This window comes from Macrobrachium rosenbergii, chromosome 29, assembly GCF_040412425.1.
Source record: "Macrobrachium rosenbergii isolate ZJJX-2024 chromosome 29, ASM4041242v1, whole genome shotgun sequence".
NCBI classification, from domain to species: Eukaryota; Metazoa; Arthropoda; class Malacostraca; order Decapoda; family Palaemonidae; genus Macrobrachium; species Macrobrachium rosenbergii.
In genome coordinates this window covers 21,332,084-21,352,083 of record NC_089769.1, presented here as the reverse complement: position 1 = coordinate 21,352,083, position 20,000 = coordinate 21,332,084, and the positions used below count along the sequence as shown (strand labels likewise).

Sequence of the window (20,000 nt, the reverse complement as noted above, 5' to 3'; positions counted from 1 at the left end):
CACATATATGGAGTGAAGTGATAAGCATATTTTTCATTTGTTTTGGATAGGGGGTTTGAAGTGGCGAGTGCTGCGTGTGTGTGTGTGTGTGTGTGTCTGTTTAAATTATAAATCTGCCCTAGCTTCTGTTCGAGGAGATATACAAGAGCAAACAATAATCTCGAGGAAAGAGCAGAAATATAATGAAGCAATTAAGCAGTAAGCCAAGTAGTTACTCTGATTCGAATCAATATCCCAACCTGTACTCAACATCGTTTTATTTCCTTCTAAAGGCTAAACCACTGACGGTAATCGCAATGAGGACGAATGAAAGTCTAGTTCAGCTTAAGCGCTCTTATATTAGGCGAATTCAGATACATTTTACTCGAGTTTACTAGATCCATCATCATAATATTTTAGTGGTTATTGATATTTAAGCTCAAATGTGTATTTCAGAAAATTGTATCATCTTCTAATGTAGTGTCAACAGCTGAGCAGCAGTTTTCGTTTATATGTATGGTCATTTCAAACTAGCGATTTGCAAATAATGCTCAAATATATTCCCTTGAAAAGAGCAAGCCACGTTTCATGTCCGCTTCTTGCGTGAGGAACGTCCACCCTTGACCAAGGCATTCTTTTGAAGCTACGTAACCGGCGATTACGTCACGGCGTTACCCTCTTCCCTTTCGGGTACCCGACGGCATTATATAAAAAGGAAGCGTTATCTTCAGCACATCACCATTATACATGGACTTCGTGGGTATTGGTTATTCCAAGCTTGCTTCCTCTTCAACGTTAGGTTCATCAGTAGTTTGGTCTACCAGCACTACGTACAAAGAAAACTTTCATTGGCATTTTCGGATTAAGTAAATTCCTTTCCCGTTGAGTTTAATCGTTTTAATTTTATCGTTATTAATTTCAGCTTATTGTTTCTTTGTTATCGTTTTGGAATGTTTAACCATAATGACGGTTGTCTTAACCTGAACACCCTTAGGCGGATAGTAGGAAAACAAAATTTTTTTCTGAAGTGAATGACATGCACTTCGGAACGTGGTGTAAATCAGTATGCGCGGGGTCGTTGCAGATGGAAAGTTGTCTTTCTGTTCATGAAACCAAATAAACATTTGAGAATGTTCACATTTGCGTGCCACAAGCACATCAGCTGGGTGAGGGCTTGACCAATCATGAAAAGTACTTTAGGTTAAAGTTTGTTTAGTACCCAATGTGACGTCCCTCCATTTTTGGCTAGGACAGCGACGTTACCTGCTTTAATCAGAATCGCACTTGAATGATTTGGGCTGTGCCTGAATGTTTTTACTTTCTTATTTTCTTTCTTTCTTTTTTTGTAATTCACAGGCGAGTCAAAAGATTCCAGCATAGTCAGTTAGGTTTTCTTATTCGTAGAGTGGAGAATCGGCAAGTCTGCCCCATGGATGACGGCATGTCCACTCGTGAAACAAAGAACAAACGTATTTTCGAATTCAGTTGGCTCTGGGTTCATTATTGCCATTTGAACAGGAGTTAATGCTAAAGAGGATTCTCGGTCGTTAAGAGGTTCTTTGGAGTGTGCTGGGAGAGAGACAATTTTTCGTGATTGTGTCCAGTGCAGGTGTTTAAATAGCAAATTATTCACTTGTTTCATATTAAACGACTGAACCACAATCTCTCTCTCTCTCTCTCTCTCTCTCTCTCTCTCTCTCTCTCTCTCTCTCTCTCTCTCTCTATGGCTAGGATAGCTTCAACTATTTCAGTGTTTACACTGAAGAGCACTTCGTCTTGAACGTATTAGATATTTAACAGTATGCCTCAAGACACCTTTTGGCCAACGGGGCTGAAATCCTGTCTGTGTAGCCTCGGGCGACGCGGAGGGTATGTGTTGGGCTAAGGTAGGAAACTTCTTGACATGGAACTGGTAGAATATTTCTTTTTATGACTCTTCTAGAACCATGGAAATGTTCCTTGTAGATGCGTTTGTAAGGGAGTAGTTCCTTTTGTGTGTGTGAGAGAGAGAGACAGAGAGAGAGAGCACCGGTAAAGGAAATTCTAATTGATGTTTTTTCAGTTAATCAGTAATTGTAAATACATGGATAACCTTGGTAAGTGAAATGTGCCGAGTAGGCTGCACACACACACACACACACACACACACACACACACACACACACACACTGCCGACAGCAGTATACGTTTCTTTCAATGCCGGACTTCCGACCAGCGAAGTAAAACAATAGGAGTGACCACCACGGAATGGCGGACGCCGTCGGTTCATAATCCCATTGAGCAACCTTTGGGCAGGGCATGGGGCTAGCAATCTCACCCAGCTATGGAATATTAACAACTGAAATCCCTCCAAGGGAAAGGCGTATGGCTGAAAAAATTGTGCATGTATGTTCTTACTTATGCATTCATTTGTATCTGTTCTATATATATATATATATATATATATATATATATATATATATATATATATATATATATATATATATATATATATATATATATATACATACACGAAAGATGAGTATATCTGGATGTTTTTAATGTCAAACTTTTCTAGCATTGAGAGTGTGGCTACGAATTCCATCAATCGTGAGAGCTGCCTATTGCATTTCTTTCACACCATCAATCCTTCCTGCTAAAACTTCCAAATAATACACTTTTTCCATCAGCCTGTCATCCTTTCTTTTCACATATCAAAACACTGACACACCCTTTTACCTACACCAATGTTCTTACCTTCTCTTGCACTTACCTATACATTTCGCTTGTGTTTTACATTTGTCTTTCGTGCACACACACCCCCACGCATCTGTTAAGTACTTTCTCAACATAGTGAGTCGTGGCCCACAGTTTTACAGATTATATATCAACTGTAGATGACTTTGTGGGTTATACGCTTTGTACAAGCCAGGTCGAGATGGGAGTTTTTTTCAGGATTTATTAGTATGAAAAGACGTAATTGTACATGACTCTATCTCTCGCAGTTTGAGTGATCCTAACGAGTTGAGTTGTAAATCAGGAGAGATAGGACGACCATTTTTATACTACAACGCCTTTTAAGAAGTGAAAGTTAGAGATAATGGGTATATATATATAACCTTTTCTGTACTGAATATTCCTTGAAGCATTTTAATTTTATATGGGTTAAAATTGCCTTCAAGAAGAATGAAAGAAAAAAAAATGTAAGTTTGACCGTTGATGTAACTTGTCTGCTATAGGAAATTACATTAAGAATGCATTGAAATATCCAGTTGATGAGAATAAAAATGTGTAGAGTTAGTGATGGGTATTTTTATGCATATTATCCATTGTAGGAAAGATTGGATCCTTTAGAAGATTAATTATAAGTACAAATTTATATCATTCATAGCATTCAAACACCCACAAACACATTTAGAGCTTATATACAATAGCCTACACACTATTTATTTGTCATGATTATGGCATGAATTCTTATATTTCCTTTGTGAATGTTATGTACCTTCGAGAGAGTAACTGCGAGGTTTTCCTCCTGTTACACCTTTAAAACCTCCTTTACTCTCAATTTTCTTTTCAGCGCTGAATGACCTCACGGGTCCCAGCGCTTGGCATCAGGCCTAAGTCTCATATTCCAGTTCCTTCGAGAGAGTCTTCAGAGAGAATTGTTCCCCTCAGTTAGGTAACAGACCGATCTACTTAAGGGTGAAACTTCTGTACGGAGACCAACAGCTGCATTGGCACCACATAGCTACATAAGACACATCGGTAGCTCGTCAGCCCTTACTTTAGGTGTTACACCACTTGTCTTGCACCTGGCATTGTGCGTCCTGTATATAGAAACTGATTATTTCTTGAATGGTGTCCTAAGGTTTTCGCCACGTACAATTTTATTTTCATACACCTTGATGTTCCATGCCTTTGTGTGTAAAAGTTTTGCAGAGATAACCTTTTTCATACCTATTTTTTTACTTTCTCCATTACCCATTCATACATTCCAGTTACACACATCTGCGCGCATGGGTACACACACACACACACACACACACACACACACACACACACACACACATATATATATATATATATATATATATATATATATATATATATATATATATATATATATATATATATATATATATATATATATATATATATATATATATATATATATATATATATATATATATATATATATATATATATATATATATATATGGATTTATGTATGTGTGTGTGTTTCCAGCATGACTCTGAAACGCATTGAGCAATTTCAGCCAAACTTGGTATACATGTGACTTACTATCTGGGAAAGAATACTGGGGGGTGGGTAAGACATCACTGGCATCAAAGGGGTGGGGGTGGGAAGGGGGTGACGTAAAAATAACCGAAGGCGACAGATATCAGTGTCTAATCCATAGTTTTTGAGGTTGCTGAGATGAATGGTGACACTCCCGATGCCCTTTAAGTCCAAGTTCATCCCCGGTAGGAAGGGTGTGACATGATGTAAAAACAACCAAAAACAACAGATATTAGTGTCTAATCCATAGTTTTTGAGGTCACTGAGATAAATAGTGACACTCCCGATATCCTTTAAGTCCAAGTTCAGCCCCATTAGGAAGGGTTGTGAGAAGGGGTGTGAAGTGGGTGATAGGTAAAAATACTGAAAACGACACATATTAGTGTCTAATCCATAGTTTTCGACATCACTGAGATGAATAGTGCCCTTTAAGTCCAAGTTCAGCCCCAATATGAAAAGGGGGTGGGAAGGGGTGACATGTAAAAACAACCGAAAACAACAGGTATTAGTGTCTAATCCATAGTTTTTGAGGTTGCTGAGATGAATAGTGACAGTCCCGATGCCCTTTACATTCAGCCCCGATAGGAATGGGAGGTGAGAAGGGGTGAAATATAAAATGTCAAAAATGATGGGCAATGTAATTGAAGCAACTATCTCAACAGGAGAGAGAGAGAGAGAGAGAGAGAGAGAGAGAGGAGTCAGGGAGGAGAAGAGAAGGGGAAATAGAGAGAGAGTCTATCGGCTGTCATTCAGAGTTTTCCAGGTTAGCTCCAGGTTGTCATTCAGAGTTTTATAGGTATATATATATATATTATATATAGCTAGTATATATATATATATATATATATATATATATATATATATATATATATATATATATATATATATATATATATATATATATATATACTGTAGTTACAAACATTAAGCAACAAATATGGTTTTAATGTGAAATTAACTCAACCTCGGAATAATGTAACCCGAAGGGGAATTTATAAGTGATAAGTGGTTCGTCACCAGGCAGACTTGAACTCCCTCATTGTTTGGAAGCAACGACTTTTCAGTGAGGGGAGCTATTCGTCTTTTTTGACTGCCGAATGGTGAACGTCACTGAAAAGTCGTCGCTTCCAAACAATGAGGGAATTCGAGTATCCTTGGTGACAAATCACTTATCACTTGTAAATACCCTTCGGGTTATGTTATTCCGAGATTGAGTGAATTTGATATCAAACTATATTTGTTGCTTATTGTTTGTAACCATATATATATATATATATATATATATATATATATATATATATATATATATATATATATATATATATATACATTTACATACATACATACATACTCTAGCTAACCAACCCAGTGCTTCCCGGGAAAACTCTGAATGACACCCGATAAACTCTCTCTCTCTCTCTCTCTCTCTCTCTCTCTCTCTCTCTCTCTCTCTCTCTCTCTCCGGGTTGTCCCCTGGTGACGAATCACTTAGCATTTATAAATTCCCTTTTGGGTTATGTTATTCCTGTGTTGAGAGAATTTGATATTAAACGGTATTTGTAGCTTAATGTTCATGAATATAGACTACATCACGGTGCATGTGACAAAAATGTATACACATATATCGGTACCTCGCACAATTAACTAGATTGCAGTTCGCTGGTTTGCCGGTATTTTTAAAGGTATGCACTATTAGCTGCTCCGTCATCTAAATATTGTAGAATACTCCTACCAGTCACTGGGATTTCTCCTTACAGCCTGTAGCCAACCATTTGCAAAACTTCAGCCATTCCTTCTTCTACCTCATGTTCAACAAGCTTTCATTATCGCTTGACCGTGAAAGACATAAGACTTCTAACCCCTTGGTTACCATACTGCTTGCTACAGGTAATTGAGAGAGAGAGAGAGAGAGAGAGAGAGAGAGAGAGAGAGAGAGAGAGAGAGATATGAAACGTCCCCAAAGTTATGATGATCATATCCAGGGAATGCTGTGCGCTTTGCGGTTGCGGGTCTTTTAAAGTATGAGAGTGGCTGTGAGAGGCCTTTTAGGATTGCATTGTGTGAATAAATTACAGAGCCTGAAGAGGGAGCAAAAACGCCTGTCACTCTCAAATGACTGTTATTTCGTTCCATGTACTCTTTGCGTTAAGTCATTCCCAAGGTCTTTTATGCTACCTCGGGTCGGCGCTGCATCTCTGAGATGGAAGCTGACAGTCTCTCTCTCTCTCTCTCTCTCTCTCTCTCTCTCTCTCTCTCTCTCTCTCTCTCTCTCTCTCAAATTCCTTACATGTTACTTTTTTCCTAATATCCTATCAAGAGAAAAATACATTTTTGTTATCCGATATTTTCTTGTGATAATCATTTGCAAGGAGTTGACAAATTTATGACGCACCTTGAGGATATGCTTAAACAAAGAGGTGTTAAAACAACGCAAGGAGTACTTTTTTATGTTTAATGTTTTCTGTGTTTTTATTCACACTTTTTAGTTTTATATATTTAAGGGGGCAACAGAATGCTCAGGTCAAGAGGTAGTACTGAAATAATTGAGTTTTATTTCCCCTACCTGCTCCATAAGTAAAAAAAAAAAAAAAAATGAATGATTGTGTTCTGATAGTAATTTTGAATAGTTTTCTCAGCACTACAAAGACAAATTTCATATTTTAAGGTTTTAAAAGTAGCAGTAATTCTAAGGGAGGACAGGGAATGGGAGTCATTCCAAGGGAACTATAGATTAGAGAATGACTAACAAGCATTCAGGGGCAAATCTTCCTTAGGCATGTTATTGACAGGTTCACGATGGCCTTCTTATTATTCCATGTGTTCATGACCGTGGGATTTTCTCGTGCATGTTTGGCCATTTTTGGATCTTATTTAACGTGTTTGGTCCCATTAGGGCATTGCAGTGGCAGATTTTCTCTTCTAGTTGACCTTGCAGAGGTCTCTTACATTAGAGGAACAGTTCTCAAATTTCTTGTATCTTTTAATGGTTCATGATAAGCTGTCATCTCGTGTTCTTGATTGTTGTAGTTGTTCGTTATGGCTGCATCTTCATGGCTCCACCCTTTTTGGGTCACCGTGGCCAGCTGCCTTCTCATAACTATACTTTATTCAGGGTCTGTTTTAAGCTGTCTTCTTATGCTCTTGGTTTTTTCAGGGACTATGAAAAGCTGGCTGGTCTTTATTTAAGGTTTCTCTTAATAAGTTGTTTTCTCAGGGCTTAATCATCTGCGAGGTTTTGATAGGCGACCTTCTCTTGATCGGCCTTGGATCGTGAAAAGAGGTCTTCTCTTGTCTTGACTTTGGTCGCAGTAAGCGGCCACATCTTGACTGGACATGGATTGAGATAAGCGGCCCGCTCTTGACCTGCCTTTCGTTTAGGGCCAGGATCGAGAGAACTTCTCTGGAACCTGTCTAGGGCCATGATAAGCCCTCCTCTCTTGACCTGTCTTGGGTCGTGATAAACAGTCTTCTCTTAACCTGCCTGGGTTTTTGGTCGTGATAAGCGGCCCTCGATTGACTTGACTTGGGTCATGATAAAAGAGCTTCTCTTGATTTAAATTATGATAAACGACCTTCTTCTTTTAATTTGGCCTTATTTAGAGATTCATGATAACCGACGGTCTCAAAGTGTTCCTTTCTTCTGCTTGTCCTTTTGGGAGTGCTTGATGTGCACTTTGTGTGTTTGATTTCAAGAAAGAGATGATTTTGGAGGATCTTTTCGTGTGCCTGACCTTTTACTGTGTTTTATTCAAAGATATGCTGGTCTGTATGACATTTGAAGTTGCTCGTGTTTATATCTCTTTTCGTTTAACCACTGATTTTGTTTTTGTAGTCATTTAAAGGAGTTTGAGCTTTTAAGGGATCCATTATGAACGGTGTTTGTGTGCTTAAACCTTCCAATAAGCTCATTTTATGGATCTTCAAATGAAGGTCTGACCTTTTATCTCTTGTGTTTGAGCTTTTCAGAGGTCCTGGTTGAGTCGATTAAAATGATAGAGGACCTTTACTAGGCACTTGATCTAGCTGAGTCCTTCAACTCAATGTGAGAAAATTAATAATTTTTCGTAGTTTAATTTCTTTCAAAAATTTTCAGTAAATATGCGTTTATAGGGGTCTTAGGGAAAATCTTGCACTTCAGAGGGTAAAGCAATAAATGTTTGATGAACTTAACCTCGAACTAAGTTTAAATATTCATTATACCTCGAACTAAGTTTAAATATTCATTATCAAAGGCCTTTTCAGCTAACTGCAACCTGTCAAAAAGACGGAGCACCATAGTTCTTGCCAGTTGAATGGTGCGTAGCGCTTTTGCAATTTCTTGTGTGGCAGAGAGAGAGAGAGAAAGAGAGAGGGGCAGGTTGAGGGGGGGGCAACGGCCGGGTGGATGAAGACTGCGGAAATGAGCTCGTGGAGATATGTGTTCCCTCTGGAAATGTGCATTCAAGTTACGCCCGAAAGGACGTCGTAAACATTAAATTTTCCCTTTTTTAAGATTCCAGTGTCTTCAATTTAAGTGTTCCCATTATTGCTTATATTTATCACTTCATGGGTTTAACTTTGTTTGTCTTTACGTTGCAAGAAGCGTTAAACAAGTATTAAAATTTCGCTATTTAAGCTTCCAGGTGCTTTCATTTCACGTGGTTCAATTATTGCTGGCATGTATCACTGGGTGAGAGACGTTGTGCATGGATTCAGCTTCTGTCAGAGGGAAAATAGAGCAACTGACCGCACTTTGCTCTCTTGACTCTTCAAGTGACTGATCACTTCAGTAGCGCTTGCTCGTTTAGGCAGGTTTGACCATTGCGAGTTCATGGGAACGAGGATTCTCAACGGATCCCCAAGCGGGTGGTAATTATAGAGAGTGACTCGACAAATATCTCTCTCTCTCTCTCTCTCTCTCTCTCTCTCTCTCTCTCTCTCTCTCTCTCTTTGATCTTTGAAATGTATGGAAACTTGCAAAAAATTGATATTAAATTAAATTTTCTGTTTCTGGTTTGTGGAATCGCCGTTCCCTTTAGTGCATCAAATATTACTAGAGTGATATGTTCTTCCTAAAATTATATTACATGTCTTTCTTTTCTTACAACACGGAGCCAAAAGAAAAAAAATGAAGAGGAACACCAGGTTGTTGACACTAAATTATTTTGTGTAAGTTTTCTTTTTGCTTCCGACTGTGGCCGTTCTGTTTTTATAAGGGAGCATTTTCAGAAAGTTAATTGGCGTTTTGGTCTGAATATAATAATAATAATAATAATAATAATAATAATAATAATAATAATAATAATAATAATAATAAATAATAATGTCGAGGAAAAGAAGAGGTAATCAAAACAATTGGCTCGTGAAATCTGAATTTGAGGTCAGTTCACGGCAGGAGAAAGCATGAATTTAAAGTACGATCTTTGTAAGGTAAAGGCAGGACCCACTAAGTCTTGGTGGGTTCTGGGTAAAGGATACTTTTAATGATACTAAAAAGGCTGCACTGGGTTTTTCCTTGGACGAATTCGTGACGTGCATTTCGGACCAGATGAAGTTCAGTCACGTTGTCAAAAAAAAAAAAAGTAAAATGCGCGAAGTTTCTTCGGCGCAATCGAGTTTCCTGTGCGGCATATAATGCTGCAGGAAACTCTCGGCCACGGCTCATGAAACTGTCAGCCGGGGCCCATGAAACTTTCAGCCATGGCCCATGCAACTGTCAGCCGGGGCCCGTGAACCTTTCAGCCACGGCTTGATGGTTGCCAGTGTTGTTGCCACCTATAGCTGTGCCAGATGCACGATCATGGCTAACTTTAATATTAAATAAAATAAAAAACTACTGAAGCTAGAGGGCTGCAAAAAGTATACCTTAGTTTAACCAGACCACTGAGCTGATTAACAGCCCTCCTAGAGAGGGCTGGCCCGAAGGATTGGACTTATTTTACGTGGCTAAGAACCAATTGGTTACCTAGCAACGGGACCTATAGCTTATTGTGGAATCCGAACCACATTATAGCGAGAAATGAATTTCTATCATCAGAAATAAATTCCTCTAATTTCTCGTTGGCCGACCGGAGACTCGAACTCGGGCCTAGCAGAGTGCTAGCCAAGAACTTACCGACTCGTCCAACGAGGAACTTAGAGGGCTGCAATTTGATGTATTTGATGATTGGAGGGTGGATGATCAAGATACCAATTTGCAGCCCTCTAGCCTGAGCAGTTTTTAAGATCTGAGGGCGGACAGAAAAAGTGCCGATGGACAGCTAAATAACCATCTCCATAGTTTTCTTTTACTGAAAACTAAAAGTGGGGTGGAAGCTTTTATCTTCTTTTACATTCGTATCATATAAAAACTTGTTGATAAGATAAGTATACCTTAGTTTAACCAGACCACTGAGCTGAGTAACAGCTCTCCTAGGGCTGGCCCGAAGGATTAGACTTATTTTACGTGGCTAAGAACCAATTGGTTACCTAGCAACGGGACCCACAGCTTATTGTGGAATCCGAACCACGTTGTAACGAGAAACGAATTTCTATTACCAGAAATAAATTCCTCTAATTCTTCATTGGCCGCTCGGAGATTCGAACTCGCGGCCAGCAAAGTGCTAGCTGAGAACGGAACCCACACGCCCAACGAAGAACTAAAAAGAATAACGCAGGATAGAGGAGGGCAGAGAGTTTTACAGCCTTTATTCATTTACTCATTCAAGCGAAAGTATAAACGTCGTGCACTGGCTGCCCACTGAAAACAAGCGTATTTGTAACAGATAATTCACCTTCATCCGCTCTGCAATGTTTCAGGGTCGATATCCACAGAGGCTGTGTGGCTTGTTTGCTTAAAGTGATAAAACGCGTGACTATTCTTCTTTAGAATTATTCAGTGTAATGGAAATAGAACCGGGTATTCTGATTTTAGAGCTTCAAGTTGTAGGCGCTAAGTTAGCTTCCTATTAAATGCAGCGTTTTCGCAGCTCTCTCTCTCTCTCTCTCTCTCTCTCTCTCTCTCACATGCATATACAGTGTATATATATATATATATGTGTGTGTGTGTGTGTGTGCATATATATGTAAATATATATACATATATGTGTGTGTGTGTTAAGGTTTGCTCTTGCGCCTGACACTAGACGTCAGTCGGATCTTCGATAGAAATCTCCATAGATGAGCCATTTGACCATTCTACTTTGTCGGCGGTTCATCTTTCTTGGGACTCCGGCAACGAAACGTCCATAACGGGCAATTTTAGCTGTAAGGTAGTTGAGCTTGTTAAGAACTCCTTGTAAAGAAGAAGAAGAAGAAGGAGGAGGAGGAGGAGGAGGGTTCTGGGATGAGGAGGAAGGAGGACAGGAGGAGGAGGAGGAGGAGGAGGAGGAGGAGGAGGAGGAGGAGGAGGAGGAGGGAGGAGGAGGAGGAGGAGTAGGGTTCTGGGATGGGGTAAAAGAACAGTGGTAGTCTGCTGGGTTTTCTTGAAGCCTGACATCACTGTTTTTGGTGTCTTGTTTATATTATGATAATAAATCCCAGTGTCTTAACCTCAGATAGCTATCCTTGGGTGAAAGATAACTCCGAAAGGTCCTGAAATTTCTTATTGAAATTTTGCAGTGCTCTCTGAGATGGATGCCCTTTGGCACCTAGGTGCCGTATCGGTGGTCCCTATCGGTGCTGGCTCGAGTGCTTGCGAATTTCCTCTTTGTTTTTCAGGAGATGAGTTTCCTGTTGCTGTCTTCTCTGGCGTGGCCGGCATATTTTTTGTTTGTACTTTGTTGTTCGAAATTAGGGAAGTTGCAGTTCGGTTGACGATAGCTTTTTTTTTTTTTTTTTTTTTTGGTAGGTTGCTTGAATGTTGTCATTTACCTAAGTTTGAAATGCCTATCATACTATTTATATAAATATTTATAACGTTAACATAGATGCATTTGATACTAACAAGCACGTGCATGAGAAATATTGATTTGTGTTCTGTATGTGCAAGATTCATATCCATAGGCTTTTCTGTTTGGTATGGTACAATTTCCCACCGACTGGCTTGCTCACTGTACGTTAATATCACTTAGGTGTCCTTGCATGCTGAGTAAAGGATAATTCCAGTGCTTCAGGTCTCACCCTTGCATGGCAACTTCTGATATCTGCGTATCTTTTGTTTATAAACAACTCGATTTTCGTCTTTCTTTTAATGTTCTTCTGTTTACAGACGACATATTTGTGTTGGCAATCGCCCCGTCCTTTGGTGCCTTCGAGTGCTTTCTTAATTAACATTGAGAGTATTTGTCCGGCAAGTAGCAACTGATTTTTCTGTGATCACGTTATTCCCTTCTGCGTTTCTTACAAATCTTGACTAATAAAGGGTAAAGGAACTGATTATATATATATATATATATATATATATATATATATATATATATATATATATATATATATATATATATATATATGTGTGTGTGTGTATGCATGTATGTATGTATGTATATGTATGTATATAGTGCATCTTGTTTAAACCTTGCCTTTCTGTGCATCATTTGTTCACTGTTTTTATGATTTTGTTTTGTCTTCAACACTATGTTTAAACTGCAGACAGGCACCGTTCGCAGGTCCTAGTGGCCTTGAATGTATTTGCAATAGAGTGATTTCTTTGGTTTGAGAGAGAGAGAGAGAGAGAGAGAGAGAGAGAGAGAGAGAGAGAGAGAGAGAATAATGCAAGTGGCAATCTGTTGCTGTACCAAGTAAGTGACACTTTGCGTTTATTGTCTTCTCCTTGTGCAGAGCGTGGTGAAGGGCTCCGCCGCCGTCCTCCAGTGGCAGGGGCTATTTGCCTCCACCTACGTACATACAAGCGGTTGATACCAAAAGGATGTGGAGACGATGCAAAAGGAGAGTCCGCTTTCATTGTCGTTGACATGAGTAGTTGTTTATACGAATTAACTCCAACCACTCCGTTAGTCGGTTAGCATATATTTTCTTATGTCTGTGCGCTGCACGACCAAGACAGTGCTGGGTGATTCGTTTTTATTTTCAAGCTTCAGCGAAAGAGGTAAGTCACACCGTTGAAAAAAACATAGTAGGAGAAAGAGGTCGTTAAGTTGATTATGGGATCTTGTAAAATGAAGGCCATCCTCCTAATCTATCTGTGTATCAGCACATATTTGATCTCATTGTCTATTTTATGATGCATTTTCAATCGGAGTTAGAAAAAGCGTTGCCTACACATTGCCGCCTCCGGAAGTGTCAGCGACCTGGAGATTCTTTTGTACTCTACAAACGGACTGCTTGTGACTATCGGGGTTTCCAGCTATGCTTGTTCATTATTCACGAATCGGCAGTATTTCTTATTTTTATATTTGAAGAATAAAGCCTTACTGATTACAGAATACAACTCGTTTTATAAAACGATTCATACAATTATTGCGAGGTAAAATGTCTCGATCATGAGAAAGCTTCGGATGATTATAGTATTGTTTCTTAGTTGACCTGCATGTCGTAATGGAGTTGTACTATACACTAGGAATGACGATGATTTTCAAAAAGATTACAATAAAATTTTTGAGGTAGTTTCTTCTCTTAATGAGAAAACGACTCGGTGGCAGTAGCAAAACTATTTTGCATTTAGGATAAGCTCTAGAACCAAATACCAGTCTTGTGCTCATAACGTACGAAAGAACTATAAAGTTGTTCATGTTCACATAATTGCAGTATGTGCTACAATGCTCTGTCTGAGTATCGCGTGTCGAAATGTGTCGTCTTATTTAATCGTGGATAACTCAGCTGCCCCTAATGCTGCTATTGTAAGGGAATGACGGCAGACATCCGGATATAATTCGTCTCTAATCGCCTCCAGAATTGGCTGATTGAGCCCATCCAAAATTTGCTGGCTTTTTAGTTTTCTGTAAAAGAAAACTATTGAGCCGGCTTTGTCTGTCCGTCCGCACTTTATCTGTCCTCACCTTCTCTGTCCGCCCTCAGATCTTAAAAACTACTGAAGCTAGAGGTCTGCAAATTGGTATGTTGATCAAAAGACATACCAAAATGCAGCCCGCTAGCCTTAGTTGTTTTTATTTTATTTAAGGTTAAAGTTAGCTATAATCGTGCATCTGGCAACGATATAGGATAGGCCACCAACGGGCCGTGGTTAAAGTTTCATGGGCCGCGGCTCATACAGCAATATACTGGGACCACCGGTAGATAGATCTGTTTTCGGTGGCCTTTATTATACGCTGTAGCGGCTGTACCGAAAACTCGATTGCGCTGAAGAAACTTCGGCGCATTTTTTATTTTTTTTTTTTTTTCGAGGAAATGGGTGGAAGCCTTCTTAAGAATAGAGACAGCACAATATGAGCGTCTTGTGAATGAGTGAGGCTCATCAAATGCGTGTTAAATTATAGGGTTTCTTATAGTAATTTATTTACGTATATGTTGAATATGGAGCACTTAAGATGTATGCGAATGTTGAAAAACTAGACATTTTAAGATGTAGACCGTGCTGGAGATATACCGGTAGTAAATTTATTTCACTTATGCCTAAGTTTTTGATTCATAGGAATTTAGTTTTGATTTCTTTAATAAGTGTTGTGGTTTTTGTTGAGACTTGTGTATTTCAGATCGTTGTATGCATTCTGATGTATATAATGATAGAAATTCATTGTAGCTGTTTTTTATATCAATGTGGTCAAATTATAATTTATTGAGTTTCATAGCAATTAAATTTTTAACCCAGGTTCCCACTAGCAATTGCGGTTTTTTATATAATATTTTTTAAGTGAAGCAGGGCTCAGGGTTTCTCAGGAGTGATGAATTGATTCTTTGCCTGTTGCTGTTGCCCTCAAGATACATGAATTTCCATACTCAAAAATCTGATTTAAGGAATTGTACTCTCATGTACATACATGTATGCTGTATGCATGCATATATATATATATATATATATATATATATATATATATATATATATATATATATATATATATATATATATATGAAATTTTTTATCACACCGGATGGGAATTGTCACCGAAGGGGAATTTATAAGTGATGAATGGATTGGTACTGCCGGGTCTCGATCCCTCGACTCCAGTCGACGGCCTACCCACTGGGTAGACCGTCGACTGGAGTCGCTGGATAAGTATCTGTGTCGAGGATCGAGACCCGGCAGTACCAATCCATTTATCACTTCTAAATACCGCTTCGGTGATAATTCCCCATCGGGGATATTCCCGAGGTAGCGTGAATTTGATATTAAGCGACATTTGTAGCTTCATGATATATATATATATATATATATATATATATATATATATATATATATATATATATATATATATATAGATGAATGTGTATGTAAATATATACATATAGATACTATATGTGTGTGTATATATATATATATATATATATATATATATATATATATATATATATATATATATATACGTGTGTGTATGTGTACATTATATAGGTAGTCATGGTCCAGTGGGTAAGACCTTCGCTTCTCCAGAGAAAGGTTGTAGCTTCGATTCCCAAAAAAGCAAGTTCTGCTGAATCTCACCTTGCCTCTGTTGACTGAAGAAGTGAATTATCTGTTAGGCAGAGAGTCGAATGCAGTGCGTTGCAATCAGGGTCGCGAAGGCTTGGGCTTATTGCAGCCTCATCCCGAAATACTTTCTGAGAATCGGAAAACTATTACCAGATAATTGTATGATATATATTTGATTTTAAATCACGAAAAGGTAAAAACGTGATGATTAGACGAACAAAGGTACAGCCACGATGAAAATAGTGAAACAGTGAGATGCTAAGTACTTTCGTCTTAATACCAAGACACGGTCACAGCAACTGTGACCATGAATTGGTAATAAGACGAAACTAATTAGCATCTCAATTGTTTCACTGTTTCCTTCTTGGCTGTAGCTTTGTTCATTATATATATATATATATATATATATATATATATATATATATATATATATATATATATATATATGAAATGTTTTATCACCGTGATTTACATACAATCATGAAGCTACAAATGTCGCTTAATATCAAATTCACGCTGAGTACCAGTCCATTCATTACTTATAAATTCCCCCTCGGTGATAATTCCCCATCGGGGATATTCCCGAGGTAGCGTGAATTTGATATTAAGCGACATTTGTAGCTTCATGATTATACGGTGTATATATATATATATATATATATATATATATATATATATATATATATATATATTTATTTATTTATTTATTTAGAATGTGGGGTTTAAATTGTTTTATTTTTGTTACTGTGTGTATTTGTCACGTGCCTGCTTGTTTATATTTGAGTCAAGTGAATGCCGTCGTTGATAGCGGTATGTTGAACCCTACGAGAATCCCCCTTCGGAATCTAATGGCCTCTGAATTCCCGTAAATCCGCAGAGGTTTTCATCCGTCCACGTCTGCTCATAGGGATTTCGACCATGGTTGGGGATTACTGTCACTAAGGATAAGGTTTCCCTCATGGATTTCTATCTAATTATTTACGCACATATCTTTGTAGAATAGAAGAGTTTCGGATTACGGTATGGAAAATAGGTCGGTCGGAATACCTGCCTGCTTTGTTATTACTGTTATTATTGGTTATGTTGCACCAATTGTTATTATCATTGTCATCATTATTCCTGTTTTTCATTGCTTCCTATGCTAACATTATTACCGTTAAAATTACGACAGTTTTATTTTCTTGTATATTGCTACCTCCATAATCAATATTACAATTAATGCTGCTACAGTATCAATGCAAATGTTCTCTGTTACTTCACCTTCTGGCCGTCGTTGTGGGCGGGGAGGGGGGGAGGGCGGAAATTACCTCGCTTATTAAAGAAAAATTTCTGTTAATATTCAGCTTCGGCGGAGTTGCGCTGTTCCTTTAACTATCTTAAAAAGCTTTCAATTTCACCCATCAGCTGATGCTGTGTGGAGGTATTTTTTATTTCTCTATGTTTATTATTTTCTTTATTTCGTAACGGTCTATATATGTTTTCCTTTTGTGTATTCTTGAGTTTTGTGGTAAATTTTTTAAATTTTTGTTTTCGTAATATTTCTTCGAGATCTTATCCGACTAAATTTATGCAACGTGTAAAATATATTATGTACTTGCATACATACGTAAAAAAACTCTCAATCATCATTATTAGTAAACTTGTCGGATATTTTCTGTCTATATATATACTGTATATATTATATTATATATGTAATATAATATATACTGTATATACACATACATACATATATAAACAAAATTGCGCATTTCATTCTATGAAAGGTTGCTCAGAAAGTTAATCTTCTGCAAAATGTGAATTTGATAATAACTGGTATGCTGGTAAGGTAGCTAGTTAGCATTTGCATTTGGCTTAGTTATTTTTATGTAGGTATGTTTTTTTTGCTTAAAACGTGGAAATCGTGTCACTTTGCTGGTACGTAATTAATCGAATTTGTTTAATAAAATTGTATGGCATTTAATTCCAGTTTAAGTACATATCTAATGATCTGAGATTGTAGAACGCGTTAAATGAACTATTCCTCATAATTTACCGTATTTGTCTTATATCTTTACTTTCTCTTTTCATTTTGCTGAAACTTGACGAGTCCAATTGGCGAGGCATGTTTACGAAGTGAGAAATTGCCTTAAATGAAGACGTGACTGTTTATGGCGAGAATACAAGGGAATTCTTGGCACTTATATCATTGAAGTTGCTTGTTCGCGTTGCACGTGTCTCGAATAGACATTTTCACCCTTATTTTGTCGCTCCAGTAGCCACGGGTTGTGACTGCTCCACTTTTCTAAGGCTCTGAAATGAGAAATGTCTTCTAAACCGTCTGGGAGTTGATAATGATATGTGTTCCTCGTTTTCTTTCCATTACGCTCAGTTTGTAATGGAACTCGTTTGTTTTTATGCCTTTCTGGAACTCTTTTTCTATTTTGTTTTATTTTAAGGTACAAAGCGGTCTTGACTTTGATGTCAGTGATTAGAGCTATTTTGATTCATGATGAATCCTTGTTGCTTTTGACTAGGAGGAAAATAAATGCTTACCTAATTATTTCCAAATCCTCTTTCTAAATTCCTGTGGTACACCATTATATAACTGAAAATGTAAGATTAATTTGATCGGGCTTTATCCTACAAGCATTAGTCTTTTCAAGAGAAGTCTACAAAGTTTTATCCAACAGGACGTTTCTGACACTGGAAATATGCAACAGAAATGTGGAAAAGGATGTGTGTCAGTTGTTTGCTTGGAGAGAAGTTGTTAATGGTTTGGCGCTGTTTTCTAAATGTGGATCATGGGGCCGGTTACTGAAGGCATGACAGGAGCAGAGGAGTGCTTTGTTATGACGAGTTTATGTGACAGTCAAGATAGTATAATGGGAAGTTTTTTTGTGTGTGTGAAATTTATTGTCATTAGATACTCGAAAGAACGATCAGATACTGACTATACATCGAAGAGTACCCGAATAAATTATTTATTTTCCTGAAAATGGGAACTCTGCGTGAAATAATCTATAATGATAAAATCCGAGTGGATCGTGTTTGTCCTCCCTCGGGTGACAGTAGGGGAGACATTACACAGCCACCCTCCCCTGCAAACCGGTTTGTCCGCCCCGGGTGGGGGTGGGGTAGGAAGGGGATCGGGAGGGTAGGGGAGAAAGCAGCGCCGAGTTCCAGCGCGCCAACAAGCTCGTGTCAACAATATTAACCAACCTGATGTAGTTTGTTAGAGGAAAGGGCTCTGTGGTTTTTAAATGTGTTGGCGGTTAGAGTCATGGGAAAGGGCTTGGAGAAGCAGCGTATGTAGACTCAGATATCCGGAATTAGAGTAGACTGTTTAATATTGAATGGCTGCAAATATCGACTTACACTTAGAAATGAGAAACCGGAAATACTTGAAAGATCTTCTAAAAGAAAGTTATTCAACGTGAGGTTAACAGAAAGTGAGTTTTTAAATGCAAGAGATAAAATGGTCGGGAAAGAATTCGTTTCAGACATTAGCAGAGAAGAGAAATGCGTCATGGTGTCCAAAGTAAAAAGTAGTTTTCCTTGATAGGGTCGGTTAAGGAACACGTTAAAGGAAAAACGTAATGCTATACCTGGAATTTTTTATTTTGTGAAATGATTCAAGTGTGGCCCGTTATTGTGTTTGTTAAAAGATAACGGATGGTATTCAGATGAAAAACCTTTAGGGTTACTTGTCAAGGTTAAGTGAGGAAACATTTAAAAAAAAGATGCGCCAGAATTTGAGGAGATGGTTTTTTCATGTAGAGGGAGGAAATTAGATCGAGTAAAAAAATTATTTGAAAAAAAGATGAATAGATTAAAACATGCTGCATCAGGTGCTGCTTTTGATACGTGAGCGTATAAGGTCTTCTTAACACCGAACAACATACAGTAAAAGGCTAAATGTGCTGTGGATGAATAGTTGTGAACATGCACTCGAAGCCAATTCGAAGATGAGAAAGGTTCAGCCTCAACTTGAATGTTGAGGGTGAATCAAGCAGTGACTGGTGTGTGTCTCGCCAGTCTCTACTCACTCGTGTGAAAGATGATCAAGCTTTTACCAACAAAAGGTGATTCACATCACAGATATTTTGGCAGGCTTCGAGGAAAGTGGTTTTCTTTTCAGTCGTGGAATTTTATGACAAGTTCCCTCCGCGCATTTCCATTTTTTCTCCTAAGGGAAAGTTAACCGCAAAGACCTTTCGCCTTTCTCTTCTTCACATTCCTCGCGGCTGCGTGGCAAGCATGCGT

At 38.2% G+C, this 20,000-nt stretch overlaps 1 protein-coding gene across 3 annotated transcripts in view; it reads left to right on the top strand.

Moving 5' to 3' along the window:
• The window catches only part of LOC136854660 (uncharacterized), a 274,936-nt gene that overhangs the window by 57,327 nt on the left and 197,609 nt on the right, over nt 1-20,000 (top strand). Inside the window, exon 1 of one of the 3 annotated variants that reach the window (XM_067131244.1) lies at nt 13,240-13,262. The exons of the other annotated variants lie outside the window; for them this stretch is intronic. The gene's annotated coding sequence lies outside the window, so the exon portion shown is untranslated. Of the gene's footprint in view, nt 1-13,239; nt 13,263-20,000 lie in introns of those variants that run through there. 3 annotated transcript variants of the gene reach the window in all.